The sequence below is a fragment of the Neopsephotus bourkii genome, unplaced genomic scaffold (assembly GCF_033783945.1).
Source record: "Neopsephotus bourkii isolate Nb327-2 ecotype Australia unplaced genomic scaffold, CSIRO-AGI_Nbou_v1 NB_1493, whole genome shotgun sequence".
In the NCBI taxonomy this organism is placed as follows: Eukaryota; Metazoa; Chordata; class Aves; order Psittaciformes; family Psittacidae; genus Neopsephotus; species Neopsephotus bourkii.
Window position 1 is genome coordinate 6179880 of NW_026901969.1, and position 22478 is coordinate 6202357.

General features: G+C 42.2%; 1 long non-coding RNA gene across 1 annotated transcript; it reads left to right on the forward strand.

The window, feature by feature from the left end:
* The first annotated feature begins 900 nt into the window (after positions 1-900).
* LOC133220900 (uncharacterized) lies at positions 901-12198 on the forward strand. The gene is made up of 3 exons (XR_009727805.1): positions 901-1012; positions 10425-10630; positions 11851-12198. It is a non-coding gene; the product is annotated as an uncharacterized LOC133220900 (long non-coding RNA).
* The last annotated feature ends 10280 nt before the right edge of the window (positions 12199-22478 follow it).

A 22478-nucleotide genomic window follows, 5' to 3' on the forward strand; every position in this document is an offset into this window, starting at 1 on the left:
ATTGCAGTTGTTTAGCCATTTTTGGTTTCCTCTGGTGGTGCAGAATTAGGCCTCCAATACCATATTAAATCACATTCTTAAAAAGATACACATAAGAATGTATGCATTTACTTGCAATGCATACAATAAAAAATGACCTCCAGTGTAAAAAGGAGCAAGAACTTATCCTCTCTTGCGGGGCACAGGGAGGGATAAGGCCATAATTATATAATCGTCCAGGCCTAGTGTGCGAAGACTTGATTGTAGACCAGCAGTAACCTCGGGGGAGTTTTATCCATACCTGAAAGTATCAGTATCCTGGCAGTGTCAATGTCCTTCTGTCTAGGTAGTTCAGTCTTTCATTTTGCTATGATCTGTAAAGATACAGATGCCTCTTTTTTTAGTGTGGGTGTGAGCATCTCAAAAAAAGGTCTGGCAGGAGTTATGCTACGCACTATCATCCTCCTGCTTCACAAATGCCTATGCTGTAGCCAGAAAAGTGACTTGAGTATAACAGAAATAAGGGCTCTGCCCCTGCCCCTTTCTACTCAAGTGACTGCTTTTTCATTAAGAATAAACTCCTCTTGTCCAGCTTGTATCCTGCTCCTCAGGTTGGGAAAATTAGAATCCCATTACCCCTGGAAGCAGGGTCTTTTGCAGCCTTAACAGCTTTTCAGATCCTCTTCCTGTCTGTTAAATCACTCCCAGTGCTTTCAACAGAGCTGTGTTTGTTGGCCTCCTTCCTTATCTTAACACACACACACAGAGTTTCTGTAACTCCTTTCAAATGGACTTCTGAGGTTTCCTTCAGTGATTTGGGTAACAAGCTATCCATTAACAAGTTATCCATTAACACTCTTCGCTGAGGTCTAAGTACCCAGTGGTTATACTTAGCGCCAGTTCTCCAGCCTCTCTCCTTAACCAGGATGTTTATTTTCCATAAGACTCTTACAAGTTTAATCTCCTCACTGGAATTTGGTTTGTCTAGTGAATGTAAATTCCCTCCCACTGGCACCTGCTAGCTGCTAACAAGGTAAGCAGCTCTTACAGGGTGTCTAGCTCTCAAGCAATGCAAAAAACTTATCTGTGTAAGATCCCTTTGGATTCTGTTCTATGCTGGCTCTCGGAACAGACTGATGTCGGTGCATTTTGCAGGGCCTTGAGGGTGCTCGGTGTGAAGTTGTCAGTACCAGTTAGCTGAGCCTGCTTGAGCCAGCTGGTCATGATTTCTGCAAAGTGGCTCTTTAGCAAGATCTACTGCTTTTAGCAGGATTTCTATAAGGACTTATCAATAATGGGGATTAGCCCTGATCTGAGCTGTCAGAGACTAGACACCAGTGCATCATACCCATGAAATTCCCAGTGCAGGAACCAGCTCCTTCTACACTTGCAGCCTGTCCCGGTTTGAAGCTGCAACCTGCTCCACGTGGATTTCTGGGGCTGTGCTCAGAGTAGCCATCATCCCCTGCTAGGCATATTATGCCCACTCCAGAGAGGATAATGCCACCTCCAGGACCTCAGCTCTTCAGCTTGCACAGGAACAGCAGATGCTTCTAGCTCAGTTTCCTAAGTAGATGCCAAAAGCTGGAAAGGGAGTCTCTGTTGCTGTACTTTGTATATGCTGTGCTGGCAAAAGCACTTTTTGTTAGCATGACTGCATCTCCACTATGGCTGCTGCTGGCACGGATCTGCTGTATTAAAACACACGCCTCTGCCCCAGCCAACATTCCTGCTGCAGCTAGCATGTCTAGTGTGAGCCTCACTGGAGCTCTCAGCCAGCTGTGATCGTACACAATCAGCAGTGTCTGCCTGCTCTTTGGTGAATGGTGTGTCCTGAAGCAAGATGTTCTAGCAATGTCTCATTGGTAATACTTACCCAAGCATGGAAATGCTCCTGAGATTTTTCATCTCACAGCCTAAATAAATTATGTCAGGATAATGGTAGATTTACATTCATTTCATTGCTACCTTTCCCATGATTTCTGCCTCACCAGGAACTTTTCTGCGCCTCAGAGAGAATGGAAAGTTTGGAGGATAATTGTTTTTAAAGCAAAACCACTCCAAAATACCCATCTTAAGCCAAAACAATAGAGGTTTGGCACCATTCATCACAGTCTAGCCAGCTTCCAGCTGCTTCTGAGCATGCTTACGAGAAAGAGTCATGCTGAGAGAGCTACTGTCATATGCAGCTGAGAAAAATGAAATACAGGGGTGAGCTCTGCTTCTCACCTCCCACTGGTTCCCCCGCATAAATTCTTCCAGAAAATTAATTAAAGTTTGATGTGTCTTCAATTCTATATTTGGCTGCAATCCTTTGTGCTTACATATTCTGTAAGTGCCACAGGGAAGAAAAGTGTGATAAATTGTTACATGTTATGTTGCAGGAAAGCTTTCTTCCCAAGGTGATAAAAATTACACTCACTTGAGCTTAATCAGCCTATCCATCTCCTAGGGCTTGCATAACAAGAAACCTTCCTAAGGTTAAGCAAATGTTGTAACAAGATGAAATATGTGGTGCAGTGATGGTTATGTCAGTGTGGAAAAGTCCAGTTACTTTAAGTTTGAGGACACCCCTCTAAGAGGTGTCCACCTCAGATGACAAGGACAAAGAGATACATAATCAAACAACAGCACCCTTCCAGCACAGCCAGGCAGGGATAGGGAATCCTGGGGACTGTGTGTGTTGAGAGGTCTTTATTTGCTCCATGCGTGCTAGCCAGGCCTGTAGGCCTTTTCCAAGTGGAAAGAGCAATTTTGGTGCAGAGAGCAGGGAGTGATGCTCTGAGGATTCAGCCTGTGCTGTGATTTACAACTGTTTCATGTCACTGCCAAAGGGCTACCACCACCTCACTGGTGCCACCAGACAAACTGTTGTACAAGTCCATAGGAAGACCTTGTGTTGAAGAGGAAGCACAGGTGCTGAATGGCAGCAATGGCCAGAGAAAATGAAAGGGAACCCATCCATTTAATGCTCAGGACAGAAGAGAGTAACCTACTTAAGATAATTGCCTTTACATCCCCAGGAGTCTCTCAGCTTTCCTTTTTTTCTTTTATAGCCCCTTAGGTCACCTAATTCTGGCCAGGATTTATCTGTCTTCCACAAAACTTGGACATGTGGCCCATCGTGCATGGAGCAGAGCTGCCAGAAGCATCTTTTGAATAGGCAAACAGACCTAAAGCCACAAAGAGCTGCTGCAGTGGTGACCAGCTTTCACCTAGCTGCCTCCCAGAGCAGGATTTACAGTCCTTGACTATGCCAACATTGAAGAGTAAGAGGCAGAAACCTGAGCTAGCCAAAAGGAAGAGCATAAAATAACCAAACCTCCCCACACCTCCCAGGCTTGGATGTCTTACCACAGGCTCCTGGAGCTGGACTGCCAGCCTGAGCCCCTCCACAGCCTGGAGTGTGCACAGGGGTGCTTGCCCCTCTCTCAGACACACAACTCACTGTGCCTCCTATTTCCAAACCATAACCAAGTAACTTGTGCACTCACCTCTGCTTTCCCATCCATTTCTTCTGCACCTACTGCTCATGTTTGGTACCTTGTTCTTCTCTCTTCAGCATTATCCACCAGCAGCCAGTGCCCCAAGGACTCCCTAATGCAGAGGTGCCTGTGGCTTGATCAGCTGCCACAAGGACCCTGGGCCACCCTCCCCTCCAGGAAAATTGGTTCTTACTCACCATTGTCATAACAGGTTTCATGATCTCTGTCATCGCATTGGGCATGAGGCAGAGCCCCAGCCACCTGGGCATCCCCAGCACCTGCCCCCAGCAGGTGGAGGAAAGGGACAGGAGACACAGAAGAAGGTACAGCGGTGGGAGATACCTGAGGGGAGGCAGAAGAAACACATGGGGGTAGCTGCTCTGTGCCAGATGAGGTAGCTCAGAGGGACTGTGGCCATGTGTGAGCCACACCAGGGCAGACACCCCTGCAGCTGGTGGACAGAGGGAGCAAGTAGAAAGGGAGGAGCAGCTGAAACACACCCTTATGCACAGACCATGATGAGCACTGCCCATCACCTCACCAGAGGAGCTGGGAGGGACTGAGAGAGAGGGCTAGTGGAAACAAGGAGGGGCTGAGGCTTGGGAGGTGTCTGGTTTAAGTTGAGGGAGGAGAGATGTTTTTCTAAGTGTTTAAGTGTCTTCTTTTCCTAAATATCCAAATCAGTAATTAAAGTTTTATGTTAATGTTGCAAAAAATTAAATAAAATTCCCCAAGTCAAGACTGTTTTGCCAGGGACACTCAATGAAAGCTGCTTCTTTTGTTAAACAGTAGTTTACAACTAGTCCCATCGGTCTATTTGGGATTCTCAAGATGGGTGATCATGGCCTGCAAACAACACTGTGCTTGTGCTAGAGATAGGCTTAAAAAACACCTGCAATACCCTTATATGACTCAATTCCTCCAAAATTCACTTTACCCCTTTTTGCCTTAGTTCTGTTCTCTGCAGATCTCTCCGTTTCTAAGTCCATAAATACTCCTCTTGGAATGTATAATGCATTTTCTCTGACTGTATATTGCCTCGATCTTGACAGCTTGAGGCAGATAGGCTGGAATCAGGTAAACCAGGTTCCATTTAGGGCAGCCTCCACCACATACACACATGCTTAGTGGCTAAAGTAGTAGGTCTTTTCCTACTCTTTTTTTTTAAGGGAAAAGGTACCTTGATGTTGGACAGGTCAAAACCCATCACCTCCAATGGGCTTTGCACATTAAAGCTTGCCCACTCCTCCCATCCCCTCCCTTGTTGCAGTGATGGAGGTACAGCCCACCTCACCAGCTAGAGAGTTATTTCAGTGTATATAAAGAACAGTACCACCATGCAGAGCACTGCCTTATTTTATGCAGAATATGGGGAAACAGTTGTGCAAACCTGTTGTACATATGGAAAATATCATCCCCAAACCTTGGCTAGCTTCACTGGAACACAAAAAGGCTCATTGCCTCTCAAAGGACTATTTTCCTGAGTGTTTCAGTCTTTTCTTGCTCCCACTCCTTTCAGCACTGAAGCTGTTCAAAACAATCTATCACTTTCTTCTTTTTTCTCTTCAGATGAAGGGAGAATATTTTCCCTGTCTACAAGAATAGCTGCACTTTGTTACTTACACATTTAAATGGAATTAATCCAGGGCAGAAACCTGGTCTGGAAATCTTCAGCTCAAAGGCTTAAAGTTTCAGCAGGCAATTAGCATTAGAAAATACAGCCATTAAACAAGAACAGCTCAATTGTGATATTCCAAATATACATCTCAAGAATGAAGAACAAGGGGCAGAAGTACTCTTCTCCAGGTTGAGCATAGATGCCTATCCCAGTGGAGAACTGGGGGAAAAGGAAGCCTCTAGTGAATAGTGCCACTTCAGTATGAGTCTGAGCCTAGCTAAGGACTGCACCTGCAATAGCTCTGGCAACCCTTATTTGGTGGATCTCAAGTACTTTTACACCCTTTCATTTCTATCACTGAACCACTTGCCCTCTTCAGCATACTTAGCATATCTGAAGTAGAAAGTGCCGGTTTTTTTTCCTGCTTACAGATAGGCGCCTTCAGACATATTCTGGTTCCTAATTCAAAGGAGAGTCAAGAACTCAAGTGCACATAAAGGTTTGGGACTAACCACCCTTCAAAGGCTGTGTCCCTATTCTGTGCCTGCAAATTATGGTGGGTTTCCTGAGCCCTGGGCTTGTGCTTTGACACCTGGAGATGCTTTCTTCTGTTAAAACAGCTACTCCTGAATTCAATGTACTTTCTTGCTGACAAAGGAAGTGGGACCACCACACTGAAACCATGGACAGACAGGAGCAGGGCATCCCTCCACTGCTGGTTTCTGCCTTTGGCACTTTGGCCACGACCTCACATCAACTCCTCTCCCACTGCAACACTAAATCTCCCTGGGCAATAGGCCAAGGGTAAGGACTTGGCCATGCACCCTACCCTCAGTGACCCCTGATGGCAGGTGCCATTGTTCTTGCTTGAGCATACCTTCACACCACATGGAAAGCTAGGCACAGCCTCCTTAAACATCCTTCTTTCTCCCTGTGAGCTCCAAGAACAGTGGGAAGAGCCGCACTCCACAGAGAGATACTTCCTCTCCCCTCGGACTTCTACAACGTTATGGAATGTCTTAAGCAACCACAGTTAGACCCAACAGCAGCAGGTTTCCAGATAATTTGTTCAGGTGTTTTGGAGCTGAGCTCTTTGTAAATCTTCTTGAAGCTCCACGGGTTTATTCCTAATGTTGGTTCCTGAGAATCACACCTTCAACCTCCAAAGTATCAAATGTGTCTTTTGTTAGAGGATTAAACTACTGCTTAGATTCATTAGTAAGGGTAATTTTGGCCTAATTACTCTTCTAATTTCTGTGTTATCCCTTGTAAGAATATGCCCTCAGAAATTAGTAAAATGGTTTATAATATATGCTAATCACCATAATCTGATTTGTCTTTAATTATACATGTAATAAAGAAACTAATTGGAAGATGGAGGTATTCGGAAGGGCCAAACCATGTAAATCAGGGTAAGCATAGAATATTATCATTAAACAACAAAATAATGATGCTTTTGAGTATATGGAAGGATACTTGTTTCCTATAGTAGAAATAGCAAATTGCTTCACTTCTTTTAGAGCTGCTTATTGTAGCAAAATTGATTCATAAATCTAGCAACAACTGAGGTTTTGGCCTTAAAACGTCTGCCTAGACTGAAATGGAACACCTAATATGAGGACAAAAATATGGGAAGCTTATTTGCAGAATAGAAGGCAACGTATAAATAAAGCTGCAAATGATAAAAGTGGTTTCCAACTGAAATTTTATTAGCTTCAAAATATCCTGCTTGCAGAAATCATGTCACTGAAGTCTCCTGAAGTTTCCTCTGTGTTTAAAAAACAGATTGGGCTGGTGGATCTTTCAGCAGCTTTGCAGTATTTTTTCCCTTCCCATGGATTTAATGGACAATAACAGAAAAAACAGCAATTTCCTGAGCATTTATTATTTCTGTTCTTGAAAAGTACATTTTTTATGAAGTACTGTCAAATTCTACCCATGCTTTAAACGTTGCAGTGTAATGTGACTGCAAAGAGCAACAAGGGAGGGAGGAAAGAAATTACAGCTCTTCTAGAAAGCTGTCAGAAGGGAGTAATTTAAAAATATCTTATTACACAAAAGGACATAAACTAGCAAAAAATGAAGATACTATAGTTATCCATGGGGGCTTTTTGCATAAATATTTGAAAGGATAAGCATTTTCTGGATTGCTTGCTTTCTGGCTATAGATGTATTCAGATGTAGATTCGGCATTTGTCTGGGTGAAAACCAGTGTTTTGTTTCATTGTGGGGTTTATTATGGGGTTTTGGTTGGGTGGGGGTTTTTTCCTATTATTAGACTACAGCTGATCAAATAGCAATATGTAATTGCACCTTGACCTCTCCAGTTGAATAAGTACCTCACTGAATGCTTGTCCTCAGTGGCAGAGTCTAGTAACAGGCTGCAGTGCAAATGGAATGCTGATGCACATGCTCTGCCCCTCTCAGCTTAACATTTGCCAGGGCTTGTCTGACAATCCTACTTGTGCTGTCTTTACTTTGTGCCTGACCCAGGAATTCCATCTATAATGGATTTTCCAAGGTCAGGTTGGAGAGGGCTTTGGACAACCTGGCCTAGTGGAAGGTGTCCCATCAGGGGGTTAGAACTAGGTGATCTTTAAGGTCACTTCCAACCCAAACCATTCTGTGATTCCATGATTCTTTGATTCTATTGAAAAAGACAAGTTGCTAACATTTACACCAGTATTCAAACGTTAAGGTGGTCTGGTACCATGGGTAAACTACACATCTTTGATCAAGTCTGTGGAGGGCACCTACACCAGATTTTCAGGTATTTTAGGAAACTTGAGTTATAATTTAACAAAATGTTCGAGTGAACAGTGGAATCTGGAATGTCTCTCTGGGCAGAAGTTTTCAGAAACCAAGAGAGGCACCCTGGCTCTTCAGCTCTACCCCACACACCAGCTTGTGTAACTTAACACAGAGGGAGAACTGCTGTCCCCAGGAAAAGCACACTGTCCTCTCTTGGTACAGCATGCTGCTAAACATGGTTACATTTTCATTCATAGAAAAATCCCATCATCCCATCAATCCCATAGACACCTCCCATCAATGTGTCAGTGCTTGCGTACAAGCCATTTTCTTCCCGCAAAAGTTCTCAAGGAAGCTTCATTGAATAACAATCTGCAGCTTATTATTCAGCAAAAATACAACAGAATCTGCTGTTGTTCAGCATTCCAAATCAGAGTACAATTATAAGAAAGAGACTCAAACATTTAAAATATCTCTTCTGTACCTTCACTCTGACATATTGGTGGATAGAGTGATGGCAGCACCAAAGCCAGGAGATGGACTGGACAGTAAAACTCCCTTACCTACATGATCAGCAAGAACAATGTGTGGTATAAAAAATCTCTCATTTACACTCTCCTTTGGCATTTAAACACAAAAAGATAACAGCTGATATTTTTATGGTGAAATTAGAAGGCTTGTACTGAAGGCCATTATAGAACTTCAGAGTTAGTTGCACTGCTTTCTGTGGCTTTATGTCAGCAATGTATTTGACCTGATGAATATCATGAGCATCTCCCAATTTAGGCAGTATAAGGACATCTTCTAATTTAGGCAACTTAAAACATCAACAGTTATAGTTTTTAAATGGCTTATGTGTATGTGAGGGGAGATCCCAGCCTTTCAGCAACTGACAGCCGGGATCTCAGCACAGCCAGGACTGGGATGCCATAATGTCTGCTAATCTTCTTAAGAGAACTAACCACGCAGCAGGATGTGCCTTAAAGCTTGTTCTTAATTTTTTAATATATTTTATTAAATAGGGAATTAGGGAATCAGAGCACATTCATACATTTGTTACTCCTCTGTCAATAGGACAAAACCAGGCCAGCTACGCAGAATAAATTAAACATAAGCCAGCTGAAATATTAATTTAAAGTAACGCTCTGTATAGACACAGATCTTTCATGACAACAAAATATTCATGAGATTTTTCTAACTGTCAGTGAATTTGCAATATTTCCTGATAATCTGAAGAATGAACTTTCCCATAAGGTATCACAAATTGCATTTTTGCAAACCATCCACCAGTTTGGTTGGGTAACTGAAATCATTTGGTATTAATTACTGCTAGTGGAACTTTATATGGCAACAAACTTCAGAAAAAGGACTTCTACCTTTTAAAATGGCTCACAATAATGAAACAGTATTGTTACAATTGGGAAGCTTTCAGAATAGGCTTACAAATAGCTGGTAACTTTTGGTAACTTTCCGAATACTTACAGCCACTGAACAACATAGAATCATAGAATGGTTAGGATTGGAAAAGACCATAAGACATCTAGTTACAACCCCCCTGCCATAGGCAGGGACACCTCACACTAGACCATGAGCAGCAGCACCCAAGCATGAAGAGGTGGGGTTCTTTTCAACAGTATATCACTTCATTTAGCATGCCCCAACACAAAGAGAAAATCTCAGTAGGTCAGTGCAAGTCTCCACAGACCACAGTGGGTCTTCAAACAAGCCTTTATGTGGGAACAGGTTTGTGCCGATACAATCTGTCTACAAATGTAGCCACAAGCTAGAAGACAACTTCTGTACTATTTAAAGAAGTGTCAAATGGGAAAGGTAATCACCCATCCCTTATGGGCTTCATTTGACCTTCATCTAACATTTTTCCATGGATGTATCACTGAGCAAGCCCAAATGTGGCCACACACCATCAATTATGAAAACACCCATAGAAAAGATACAGTGTGGTGAAGAACGATATGAACAAATCTGGATGACATTTAACATAACAGTTAATGGTCATATTGTTCTTGGGGTTTATTGAAAATTACCAGGCAGGCTCTGGAAAATATGTGCTGTTGGGAATCTGTTCAGAGTTTTTATCAAAGCTTCCTTGCAATTAGTGGCAAATTACTGTTCGTTCCTCTGGAATTCCTTGAAATAAGATCACCCTGATTTCAGCCCGATACTATTCATGGCCTCACAATCTGCAGCTATATGGGAAACATATTCTAATAATAAATGCAATAGCACGTATTTGTGTGGCAAGCAGCAGTGATAAAACATTAGCGCCATTCCATAGCATTTTCACCATCAAGGGGCTTAACTTGCTAACTTTAATCTTTACAGCTCTCTGTAAGGTGTGTGATAGGTTTATCTCAGTAAATGCAGTGATAGGAGTGGCTAATCTCTGCATCCCAAGGCTGGAAGGTCACACCTTGATAAACCCAGTGCTGGCATGGCAAGGTCCTGCAGCTCACTCTGTCATCTCAGACATAGGCTCAGCCAATGGAGGTGCTGTTCAAATATGCTGTTTTTTCTTGTTCAAGTACTTCACAGCCCTGTGAGTTAATTATTACCCCATTTTTCCTGGCCAGAGTGAAGGCACACATATGGGAGTTGCTTGCCTGAGGCCAGGGTGCTGGAGCTGAACCAGGAGCCAGGAGTTTAAGGAGACTGTTGGCCTCGTTCTCCCAGCACTTGCAAACATCTCAGCTTCTGGACTGCTTTTCCATTGCACCTCAGAAAGGAATCTTTCACTTTCCAAGACTGATTTCTCCGTGGGGGTCACCTGAAGTCCCAGGTGGGACTGGAGGTAGAGCGTCTGGCTGGTGCAGCTTGGGCAGGCTACAGAGGGTGAAGGTCCTCACTGGAGATGTGGTGGAGGGGGGCTCCTTGCTCTTTCCTTCCCACCACAGCTGCTGTCAAGGATGATAGGTAAAAGTGTGAAGGAAGGAGAGCACTGACCAGCCTTTTATCCTAAGGGAAGGTTTCCATCTGCATGTCATCATGAGCTGTGCCACTCTTCTTTCCAAGGGGACAGCACAAAGTCACTTCAGGGTGAGAGGCAATTAGAATTAAATGTTCCTTTATTGCAGAGCTGCACAAAGTCTTCATGCAGCAACATCTACCTCATCTACAAGCATGGTGCTGATGGGCCATAAGGGTTCACTAATGGAAAAATAGTTTATTAGTAGCTACATCATTGAGAAAAAGGTGGCACTAGAAGTATTACAAATAGCTGCTTGTTGTTTTTATTTCAAAGCCACGAGGTATGAGGCAAAGAGGATTAACCATGAGGGAAATAGTGGGAGTGGTGTCACTGCCTTCATGCTTGTTCTGAACAGCAGGAACAATGGGAAAGCATTGTTAATTTAAACCAAAAAATATTTTCAAGTAATTTATGCAGCAAAAAAGCCTCTGACTTTTGCAACAGCCAGAGTGAAGGCGTGCAATTATTTTAAAGGCATAGATGTTACTAACAGTTCCTTTGAGTGAATAGGATGTATAATGTTTCTTTTCCTCAAATAACAAAAAAATGGTATTAATTTGATTAACGACGAACTCTCAGAAATTAAAAATGCAGCATGGAAATCTTGATCAGCACTCATTGCTACCCAAAGTTAATGATTGTTAATGATTAATTAACAATTGCTCAAATGAGTTCCTGCAGCAATTGGATGAAATTAGATAGGAAATTACTGTGCCGTGCTGCACTAGGCAAATGATTCCCCCAGTGTGTATTTATAGATGTAAATTGCACAAAGCAAGCAGCAGAACAATTATCAAAACTAATCACTCCTGGAACTTGGAATATTGTTTACCTTTTATCTGGGGCTGTGAAATGGACAGATAATGCCCATTAAAAGGTGTATCACCAGTGACTGTTGCTCACCAAGACTGCCAGCCTTGCAAAAACAACATATGCTTCCCGTGCTCCCCCATAACCTTCTCGTTTGGAGACTCTGTTTTCTTCAGTGATCACTGTCAGGGATTGTAATGACAGCTTTGTTTCTCTTCAAGGGCTTTATCCAGCAGAGAAATGCAGACAGGCAACTTCATGTGCAGCTGTGTGACCGCTGGTTTCAAGGAGCACTGCAGATGTATTTGCATTTATGCCACTGCAGGATCAGTTCATGGTCGTTTATTTTACTTAGGTGTGCTTGCAACAAAGCAAGGATGGAAAGTGTTTTATTTTATGTGGAAAAGAAAATGGGAGGAGAAGAGGAAAAATGATGCAGTCATCAGAAAATTATTTGAAACAATAACAAAGTGTTAATAGTCTAATGAAGAGGAGAGATGGAACACAAACCTACAAAGCTTGTTGTATGGTTGTATTTTGTTTAATAAGAGAATATATTTTTAAGTGAATGGATGACTCAAATGGAAAAATATGTTCTAAGCATTTATCGTCTGTGGGAGAGTATTGTTACAACATGCATAATGTGGTTTCGGAGAGACCAGTTTGGCTTTGTAATAAAGATGTGGGCTTCAGTAGTAAGAAAAGTCTATGCTACTCTAAAAATCTGTCAAGGTTGCAGAAATAAAACTTTCTTTAATGGAAAAATGTAGCATCATTATTCCCAAGCTGTTATTACAACTTGGTCTTGTCATGCAGAGAAATCCACAGTTAGCTATCCATGCTACTGAGTCATTTGATAGTCTCCTTGAAAGATAGCATCCCATCCATTTTATAACATTATAGTAACACAGCTACAGTGTAATCATCTTCCCTTTCATGATATATGAGGCTCATAACATGGCAGTGGGGAAAATGTCCACATCCTAAAACTTTCATTGCTACTACTGGGCTATAAACCCCTTACCTACATCTGCTGTTGTACTTACTTTCCCTTCCCTCCTGCATTCATTTATTCAACATGGAGATCTACTGGCACATGAGCTTCTTATTCAAGTTTCCAAAGGCAAAAGCTTGCTCCATGGATGCAAAGGAAGCCCAAGTTCATTGTTTCCTCCAAAACCAGTTCTGTCAATGATTGCATCTGATGGGAACACATGGAACAGTATTTATTCACTGCAAGGTGTTTGTACACAGCATGTGGGGAAGGTACGTGTGATCCTGGGCATTTATCAGCATATTAATGTGAGATAGCCTCTGGTGCTTTAGGCTGAGGTGACTTGCTGAAATAGGTAGCAGAGGCACAAATAGGATCTGGCTTCTCCATAACTCAGAACCGAACCCAGAGGAGTACTGAACTGAAAATGAATGTACCACATAAATTTTTTAGTAGCTTTCCCTAAGAAAAAAATTGTAAGAGGATTGCATTTATCACTTTGATTGCATATTTGTTTAAAACATTGCAAGTGAAGTGATTTGTCACAGCACAAGAAGAGTTATTGCTTGCACAGCATAACCTGGGCTACACTACTACCTGGAAAGAGATAATTTTACAGTGCTTGCAATTAAACCCAGTTACAAGTACTTAGAGAGATAGATATATTTAAAACAAATAGGTAAGCTGGGAAAAAGAAGTAAAAAAAGAGAGAAGGGATCTGTTACTGAAAAGCAGCCATTACCACATCCGTAATTCCTGCATTTCAGGCCTACCAGAGCCCAGGACAAGAGAAAATAACTTGTTTAATTCATTAAGAAACAAAGCAAAGATGAAGCATCATTTCTGCTCTTTGATCTTAACTTCCTGAGGAGTAATGTTTATAGTCAGAACAAAGATGAAAATGTCCATATGCCTCTCATCCAATCTAAAAGATGAAATACATATAATTTCTCCACAAAATAAAATTCTAAAAAATCTTCAAGTAGGTGAATGAAGCCATCACCAGGTACTGTAGGACACTAGATGTAGTCCTTCAACATTACTTTGTTAAGAGACATAGAGAATGCACACTTGCAATTTGCTCTGACTTTGGCCCAGGCTTTAGCTTTGTTCAATAAACATCACTGACCACACCACTTTATATATATATATATATATATACACACACATATATATCTATAACCAAAAAGATGACCTATTTAATGTGTATTTTTGTAAGTAATATTCAGCAAAAAGATATGAAACTGAAAACTTTAGAGCACTAGCAGACACACCAAAAGAGAAAATGAACCTTTTAGTAATACTTACACTAGTGACTTGCATCAGCAATCCTGATGCAGACTGAAGTGAAGTCTCAGCAGCCAGTTCTAACACATGCTGCATACAGTTTGGAAAGATCAATATTTTGACATCTTTATTTTAGCTAAACCTCAAATCAAGACCAAATTCCTATCACAGAAAGTTTTTCTACACCACAGAGTGCTCCCCAGCTGATGCCGTTTGCCCCTGCTTACAGTAATTCAGAGCTCCCTTTATGGCAGAAGTTTGTGAAGATGTATTGAAAATAAAAGACACACAGGTTCCAGTTTCCTCTTTGGTATCATTCTAGGCCTGGGGAAATTCAAGTCAGATATAAAACTTTTCTCCTACAGACAGGAGAAATCCCAGTTCCACTAAAGAAAGCTGCACACAAGACCGGAAATATTGGACAGCTGCACCAGATCTGGCATGTAACAGAAGTGTGCGAACTGAGAAGCGTCCCTAATGATGAAGTTTAAGGAAATGGCCTTAATTGGTCCCTTTGAAAATGCTGAAGAATTGAGTAAAACTGATGAACCAACAAGGACCATGGAAACAAGCCACTACAGCCACTCAGCCAAAACCAAGCAAAGCAAATTGCTTTTTAAAATATGCTTCCTCACTACAAGTCATCAAATACTGATGCTCTGATTCTGTGTATACATCACCCAGTACAGACTAACCCTCTGATATTAACAGCCTGTTTGAGCAGATAGCAGTATAAGGACTTCAGGATCTGGCCAGGATAGTATACGCACATGCCTTTCAAACCCTCATTGAAATGCTGCTCACTAGCCTGCCATCATGAGCTAACTGCTGCGCTCTGTATGATCTCACTTCTTCCCTGTCCTGTCACTTCACTTGAATTACGAACAAACTTAATAACATCTCTGAGATTTCAAAGCCTTTACTCCAGGATCAAGAGGCTACATATGAGGATGGTGGAGTATGTCCTCCCTTTCAGGCCCTGCAAAAAAAAGTGGTGGTGGTGGGAGCAGCTAGGAGCCCTGTGCTCCTAACAGAGAACAGGGATGCAGGGATACTGCAGGTACCTGTGCCACAGCACTATCTACATCAGATACTTCAGCTGAGATTTCAGGAGATCCAGATGCCTCAAGCAGCCACTGATGAAGGACTACATAGCTCAGCCCTACATTTTAAGCAACACTGAGAGCTGACATTTAGCATCTAAGTTGTACAGACTGGGCACACATTGGATAAAAACTTGCCTTTTGCTGAAACGTATTTTCATCCACAGCAGAAATTTGGAGCTCACTCTCTCTCTCATCCCTCTGTAAATCATTTAAACTTTTGTTTTAAGAGCACCTGTAGCACAGGGCACCAGCAACACCCACTTGCTGCTTGTCTGAGGGCTGGAGTGGGCCCATATGCTGCTGGAGTGACATTTCCAAACAAACGCTGTCAAACTGTCATAAATATTTCCAACATCAGGTCTCTGTGTTCAGACTCTTCAAACACATGCTAACACAAGCCAGAATGATACTCAGCGAGGCTCCCCTGGGGCTTAAAGTATATTTGCGGGTTTGAGTTTGCTGAGTTGGGCCTTTTGCAACGTAACTTTGTACTCCAGATGAATGAGGAGCTGTATCCTGGAAAACTGGAGTCCTGGAGACATTTTCATTGATTGCTGTTTTAAAAAGTGCTTTAGAAAATATGGAAGTGCTTCAGTTCAAAAGGCTGAGGAGTACAATGTATTTTATGAGCTTCAAGTGCATAAATGTTCTAAGTCTACTACCTCTGCTGAACTGTCTGGAACACATGTTGTGGAGAGTACAGAAAGGCAGCACAGCATCATTTCTATGTGGCGTGGTTTAAGCCCAGCCAGCAACCCAGAACCACGCAGCTGCTCGTTCACTCTCCCTCTTCCTCCCCCCACTCCTGGAGGGATGGAGAGGAGAATCAAAAGAATGTAACTCCCACAGGTTGAGATAAGAACAGTCCCATAACTAAGGTATAACACAAACCACTGCTGCTGCCACCAATAATAATAATGGTAAGGGAAATAACAAGGGGAGAGAATACAACCGCTCACCACCTGTCAACCGATACCCAGCCCGACCCTGGCAGTGATCTAACCCTTCCAGGTAACTGCCCCCAGTTTATACAATGGGCATGATGTACTGTGGTATGGAATACCTCTTTGGCTGATTTGGGTCAGGTGCCCTGTCTCTGCTTCCTCCCGGCTTCCCCTCCTCCCTGGCAGAACATGAGACTCAGAAAGTCCTTGGTCAAAGTAAACATTACTGAGCAACAACTAAAAACATCAGTGTTATCAGCGCTGTTCCCAGGCTGAAAGTCAAAACCACAGCACTGCACCAGCTACTAAGAAGGAGAAAAATGACTGCTACTGCTGAACCCAGGACACTATGCTGTACATCCAAACGGGTGATCATGTCTTCTGTGGAGGGTCAAATCCTCACTCAGCTCCGAGACCTGAGCCATGTGTCTGAGCAGGGCTGGCAAAATCAGTTCCTGAGGTCACTGGCCTGTTCTGCAAAGCTACTAAGGGGAACCTACTTAAGAGTCATTCAAGCTGATGGGATTTCAGGTGTATCATAAGGGTTCATTTTACTGAACTAAAACCATTTTTGGGAACTCCTTTGACAAAAAGACTTTAAATATGAAGCCCAAATCCAGCCAATTGCTCCAGACTGTAAGTCAGTGCAGTCCACTGACCTCCTGAGCCACACAGAGTCTGTCCCAGCTGTGTAACAGGATGAAAGCTTCTGCTGGGATCAAGCCCGCAGACCTGGGACCAGTATGGATGCCTGGGTCCCTACAGCTCAGCAGTTAGGCTGTATATATGATGGACACAGGTGCCTCAGTAAACACAGAGCAGGCGGAGCCCAGCTTAGCTTAGAGGCTCAAGGGGTTGCTATAGAGAGGTAGAGACCAGGAGGCAAAAGCAGTCTTCAGCCCAGCCCCTTGGGACCCTGGCTGTGCTCTGGCCTCAGAGGCATCCCGTCCTCTGCACCCAGCACATGTTTTCGAAAACAGAACAGCCTGCTTGTCTTCCAAAACCACATCTGGAAGAGATGGATGGGTAGCAATTGGGATAGTAACTGGTCAGAGCCCTTGCTCAGAACTCCTAGGGCAAAAAATCCCTCTTCTCGGGTCAGTACCCAAGGAAATGGTCTGAGGCACTCCTGGTCCTGCACAGCAAGTTCATGGAGAAGAATGGATGGAGGAATAGGGAGAAACTGTGTGTTTGTACTGCTTCAGGGCCAGACACCTCTGATGGTCAAGTCCTGGACTCTAGGTAATCTAAGGTAACTGTTTCCCTAAGTAACTGCTAGCATGCTCTGACAGGGAGCAGTCCTTGGGTGATGAACTAAAGCAGCCCTGAGCATAAGGGAGAGCAGGGTGGATAAACCCTCACCCCAACAGCACAGGCTATCCCCTTCCTCTGCACCCAGGCCTGGCAGCCCCACTCTCACAGGGCAGCTTGGAGTCTGGCAAGGGGGACAGGCCTCTGGAACCACTGGCATCCTCTCCCTATGGAAAAAGAGCTAAATAAGAGTTTCCCAGACACTTGTTGATTGCTCTAATTGCAAGATTATATCACACAATAGCTCAACAAGCTGCCTTTGGGGAAGCTGGCAATGGTGTTTCTGTGAGAACAATCCTGCCTGTGTGCTAAGCATGGTAATGGCTGTGGGGCAGGAACATTTTGGTTAGGATCCTGGCTGGCCTCAGGCATCCTCCACATCTTGCGGTGACCTCTATGCCAGAGCTGGGTCAGCTCTGGGTCTGCGTAAACATGAAGGTCCAGTAATCTTCAAATGAGGAACTGAGGAAGCTTTGCAGTCAGGTATAAACATGCTTCTCCTTTAACTGTCCAATCCTCTACTGGGTTTGACTCCAAGTTGTACACAGTGAGATAACACACATGGAAAAAAATATGATCCAGCTTCTCCAGGTGGTGTGATGTAATATAAAAACCCTATTTGACGTCTAGTGAACACCAGCAACAGTGGCAGCTGCTGGTCTTAGACAAATGTAGGAGTGCTGACACTGCAAAGTACAGTATCTACAGTATCTGCACATGTCCCACTCCAACCCACCTGAAATTAAGCCTTCTGGGAAGACATCCAAGAAAGAGAACACCTAATACTCAGGGCCCTTGTCTCCTGTGACAAAACCCCATAGAATGGAGCAGATTTAAGAGCAACAGAAAACCTAAAGCAAAACAAAGAAAGCCATTTTAAGAGCTATGCTGAGTGCCAGAGGCTAAACAAAGACTTTATCTACTCCCAAAATAACAAGTTGGTCCACTGCCATGAGTAGTCTAGCAGCTCTGGAAAGCATACCACTTAATGCCAACAATAACAGACACCTTCGGTCAAATATGACCCTTTTACAGAAATTTACCATATATGACTAATTCAGGCAGACAGTAGTAAATCAGAAGTCTGTTCCTCATCTATACATGAAATTATTTATAAAGCAGTGAAATTCTAGCATTAGAGTGGTATATTGCACAATAATTTTCTTGTGGATGTATTTATTTTTCCAACATTTCTTCCCTGAAGTATAGCTCAACGAGGGAGAAAAGAATCAAGCTATAAAATATTATATAAATTCAACTACAAACATGCTGCTAAGACAAACTGAAACAACACTGAAACTTGACATGAGTTATTTGAAAAGGTCATGGCAATTGATGGGAGATAATGTAAAACATGTTGTCCTCCCAGCCCATGTGAAAATAATACATTCATATATAGTACGTAAACATGTGTACATGTGTCTGTGCATGTGTGTGTGTTCTGTACGGACTTGTGGGCTGCTCTCAGGCAAGGAGGAGTAAAATAAGCCTGATGAAGGCTTTGGGGTGGAGGTAGTGAAAAGACAGCCAGGCAGAGGGGAAAAATAAAGGATTAGGCAACACGGTATGTCCTACATTTTCCATATGGCGAGTGCTGGAGGAGTGTCGAGGCAATGAAAGCAAAGCGAGTATGAGGAAGTGTTTGTATAAGCAAGTGGGTAACCCCTAGAAACGACTTTCATACACATTACTGAGATGATTAACATAGAAAACACTATTCTAAAAGAATAATTAATGAGCCTGAAATTCACAACTAAAATTTGCTACAGGCACAAAAAGAAAAGAGAACCCCCCCTCCCTGCTGCTGTCTGCAAAGGTCAGAAGGAAAATGGAAATTATAACAGATAAAAACAAGTAAAGTAAATTTTCAAGAGGAACAGTAATACCAAATTTTAGCTGCAGTGATGGCTACGATTTCAGCAAATAGACACAGACTGATGGAAACTGCTACCATTCGTTATCCTGAACATGTAATTATCAACAAGTATCTCACTCAATTGGTTAAATCTTCATCTTTCAGCTGATTTCCCTATTGGTTTTGGTACCAGACTCCAAAACTACCACAGGCAACGGAATCACACTGTTCCTCTAATTTTTAGAGAAGACCATTGAAAGCATCATCAAACACTAAAAATTGTGCTAACCTGAAAAGCAGTTTTATGTTACTGTTCATGTTTTGCAGCAACAACAAAACATTCTAAATCCTCTTCTGCTTTGCATAAAAGGACTAAATGCTAATTACTTTTGATTTCCATTAACTTTTTTGTTGGGAACATAATGCCAAATTGAAAACAGTATCTGGTTGCATGTTAATAAATCAAAACAAATTTTAGTTGTGAATTTCATGCCCATGTAATTGTTCTCAGGACATTGAAAGTTGGTTTGGAAGAACATGTACAATGCCAAAGGGCCTTTAAGATGCTCAATTCACACCAAATAACAACAGAATGGAAACAAAACTCTTTTATTTCTGTTGTAAAGATTTTAGAATGTGAAATTACTCTGAAGTTTTTTTAATGCTCCAAAACCTGCTGAAACCTTTCAGTGCCTGCTATATTTTTGCTCCATTGCTGTTTCTGTGGGGTTTAGCCCAAGTCATGCTGAGAATTTGTTGCTGGAAATACTGATGTTGTGGGTCACTGCAGAAACAAGACTGAAACCACATATGGCGAAGGAGAGCCAGACGGAAGGCTGCTTGCTAGATGACCAGCACCATAAAAGTAATGCCTAGTGTTTCAACTTCAGTGTATTATGTTGACTTTTAATTACTGAGAGAATTATAGTTGCAGCCAGCTGTGATGGTGATATGGCTGTCAATGGTTAAAACCTATTGCCTCCACACAGCTATCCCAACATTGTCAGCTGGTATCCTCACTTTGCAGATTGGGGAAGACAGCCAAGGAAAAGGAGTGAAAGACCATCCAGACCTTACTGAAATCCATGGACCTCCTTAGCTATCATTAGTAGGTTTTTCACTTGGCTTCAGCCTTGGCTATATAAGGAGCTTACCTACTTTGAGAAGGGTTTTTCAGCCCAGCAGCACCATCAGAGCCCCTTGGTGGGCCCCATGGATGTCCAGCAGCCACAGCTGCTCTAGCACAGCATACACCAGCCCCCAGGAGAAAGGAATGACAGAAGACCCTTCTGCTGTCCAACTCTGAGCCACATAACTGAGGCCATTATGTGCACAAAAGCTGTGGCATTGAACTCAGGGTAGAACACATTAATTCACAGCTTTTTCATCAAGAGTGGGAAGGTTTAGGTGATTAAGGTGATTTACACTGAACTTGCACTAAGTGTGTACTTGCACTAAGCTCAAACGTGTAGAAAAAATAACAGAGAGCAAATAACACTGTGTGTAACCAAGGATCAAAAATGTCAAGAGAGATCACAATGGCAAAGTGTGCACTTACATATGCATATAAGCATACCAATATATAATGTTGTATACATTCCTGACTTGAAATTCAGTCTCTGAAAAAAAAAGTACCCATTATTTTGAGCTAGGACAATAAGCCTTTTGGTGGTAAGGAAAAATCACCAGTAAGTCCTAAAATTAATGTATTGTTTATTAAAGATGTGAAGGGCCTTTCCAACCCTAACTATTCTATGATTCTACTCTATGAAAGCTTTAGAACATATCGACTGCTACAGGAAAAACCTATTAGGACAAAAAAAAAATCAAACATAAATCTTACAGTACAAGCAGTACCATGACTTGCAAGGAACACAGAAAATAAATACACTTTTTTCTGTATCTAGCAGACCATTCAGAGTTAATGAACTTCTGAATTTTAAAATTTATCTTCAACCTAGTACTAAAACCTTTCTCATGCTGACGTCTGTCTGTCTCCCTTGTTCAGACTTCACGTCTCAAACAGCACTAAATGTTGACTCTTTGCCCTCATCCAGAGGCCTTTTCCACTGGGAACTTGCATATTATATCTGTTCCAGTTTCCCTTTTTACCACTTACGTTTTTTCCCCCATTTACACTTTTTACTCTCTTTGCTTCTTTTTATCACTCCAAGCTCCACACTTTGCCCTTTGCCTGCCACCATCTCCCCATTTACACCTACTAAACAATCTCCAAAACCATTTTAGGTTTTCAAGCCTTGTTTAATCCTTAACTTTTAGACAACAAATCTCAACACACTCCCCTTCAACCTATGTTCATATGTCTTCTTCCATTTTAATTCTTGGGTTAAAGAGGCTGTCTTTCCAACAACCAAACATGCTGTCTTTTCTTACAGTGCAATGTGTCTTTTAGTTAACTGAATGGAAAAATCTACATCCCAAAGAAGACCAGAAAAGACCCTCTAGTAGATAACAGCAATAATAACGCAGATAACTATTTCCTCTGTGCTAGAAGAGAAAGCAGCTTACTGTTCCCCACTATCTAGAAAGACAAACTGACTTCAAACACGAAGCGGAATCAATAAGAAGCACAGCAGCCTTGTTTCATTGCCTTGTTTAATGAAGTGTAAAAAACAAACAGCACAACAAAGAAAAAGGAATAACTTTTTTTTAATGTATTCCGAAGGTGACATTTGTAATCCAATTAAGGAAAATACTGTAACTTTTGGGGGCTTTTTCCTGAGCACAGAATTTCAGTTTTGTTAATGCTGGATTTTCTTTTCCAAGTAATAAAATGTCTCTAGAAATAATTTCTGTTCTTTCATTGCTTTTTTACACCTGCATATCTTAGCAAAAGAGATGTGTATTTTACAGGCTTTGCTCTATCTTAACAGGACAGTGTGTGAAGATGTTATAATTTGAATGCAGGATTAAAGATAATGAATAAGCCAAGCATTGAAAGCTGACCATCGGCACCATACAGAAAAGGTCCTGACACCCTGTGGCCTTTTGTATTTGTGCCAAGAAAAAGAGATCATTGCCAAGACTGTGTGATGTGCAATAGATAGCCAACATGATCTTCTTAAGCACAGCTTGTTTTCACTTGCTGTGTGGGGACAGAGGTCATAAATTGCTACCCAGGGAAACCACAGAAAAGCAGAGTACCTTACAATGATTTGTTGTTAATGATGTAGTTGCCAAAGCCAGTACTGGCATTAGAAATCATTTTTGCATTAGTTCTAACTGGGAACTGTTGTACACCCTCATTAATGCCTACGAGAGGGATGGAGCATGGGCACGGGTGGGAGTAGGAAAGAGAAGTGGAATCAAGGGAGCAGGGGAGCACTAATGC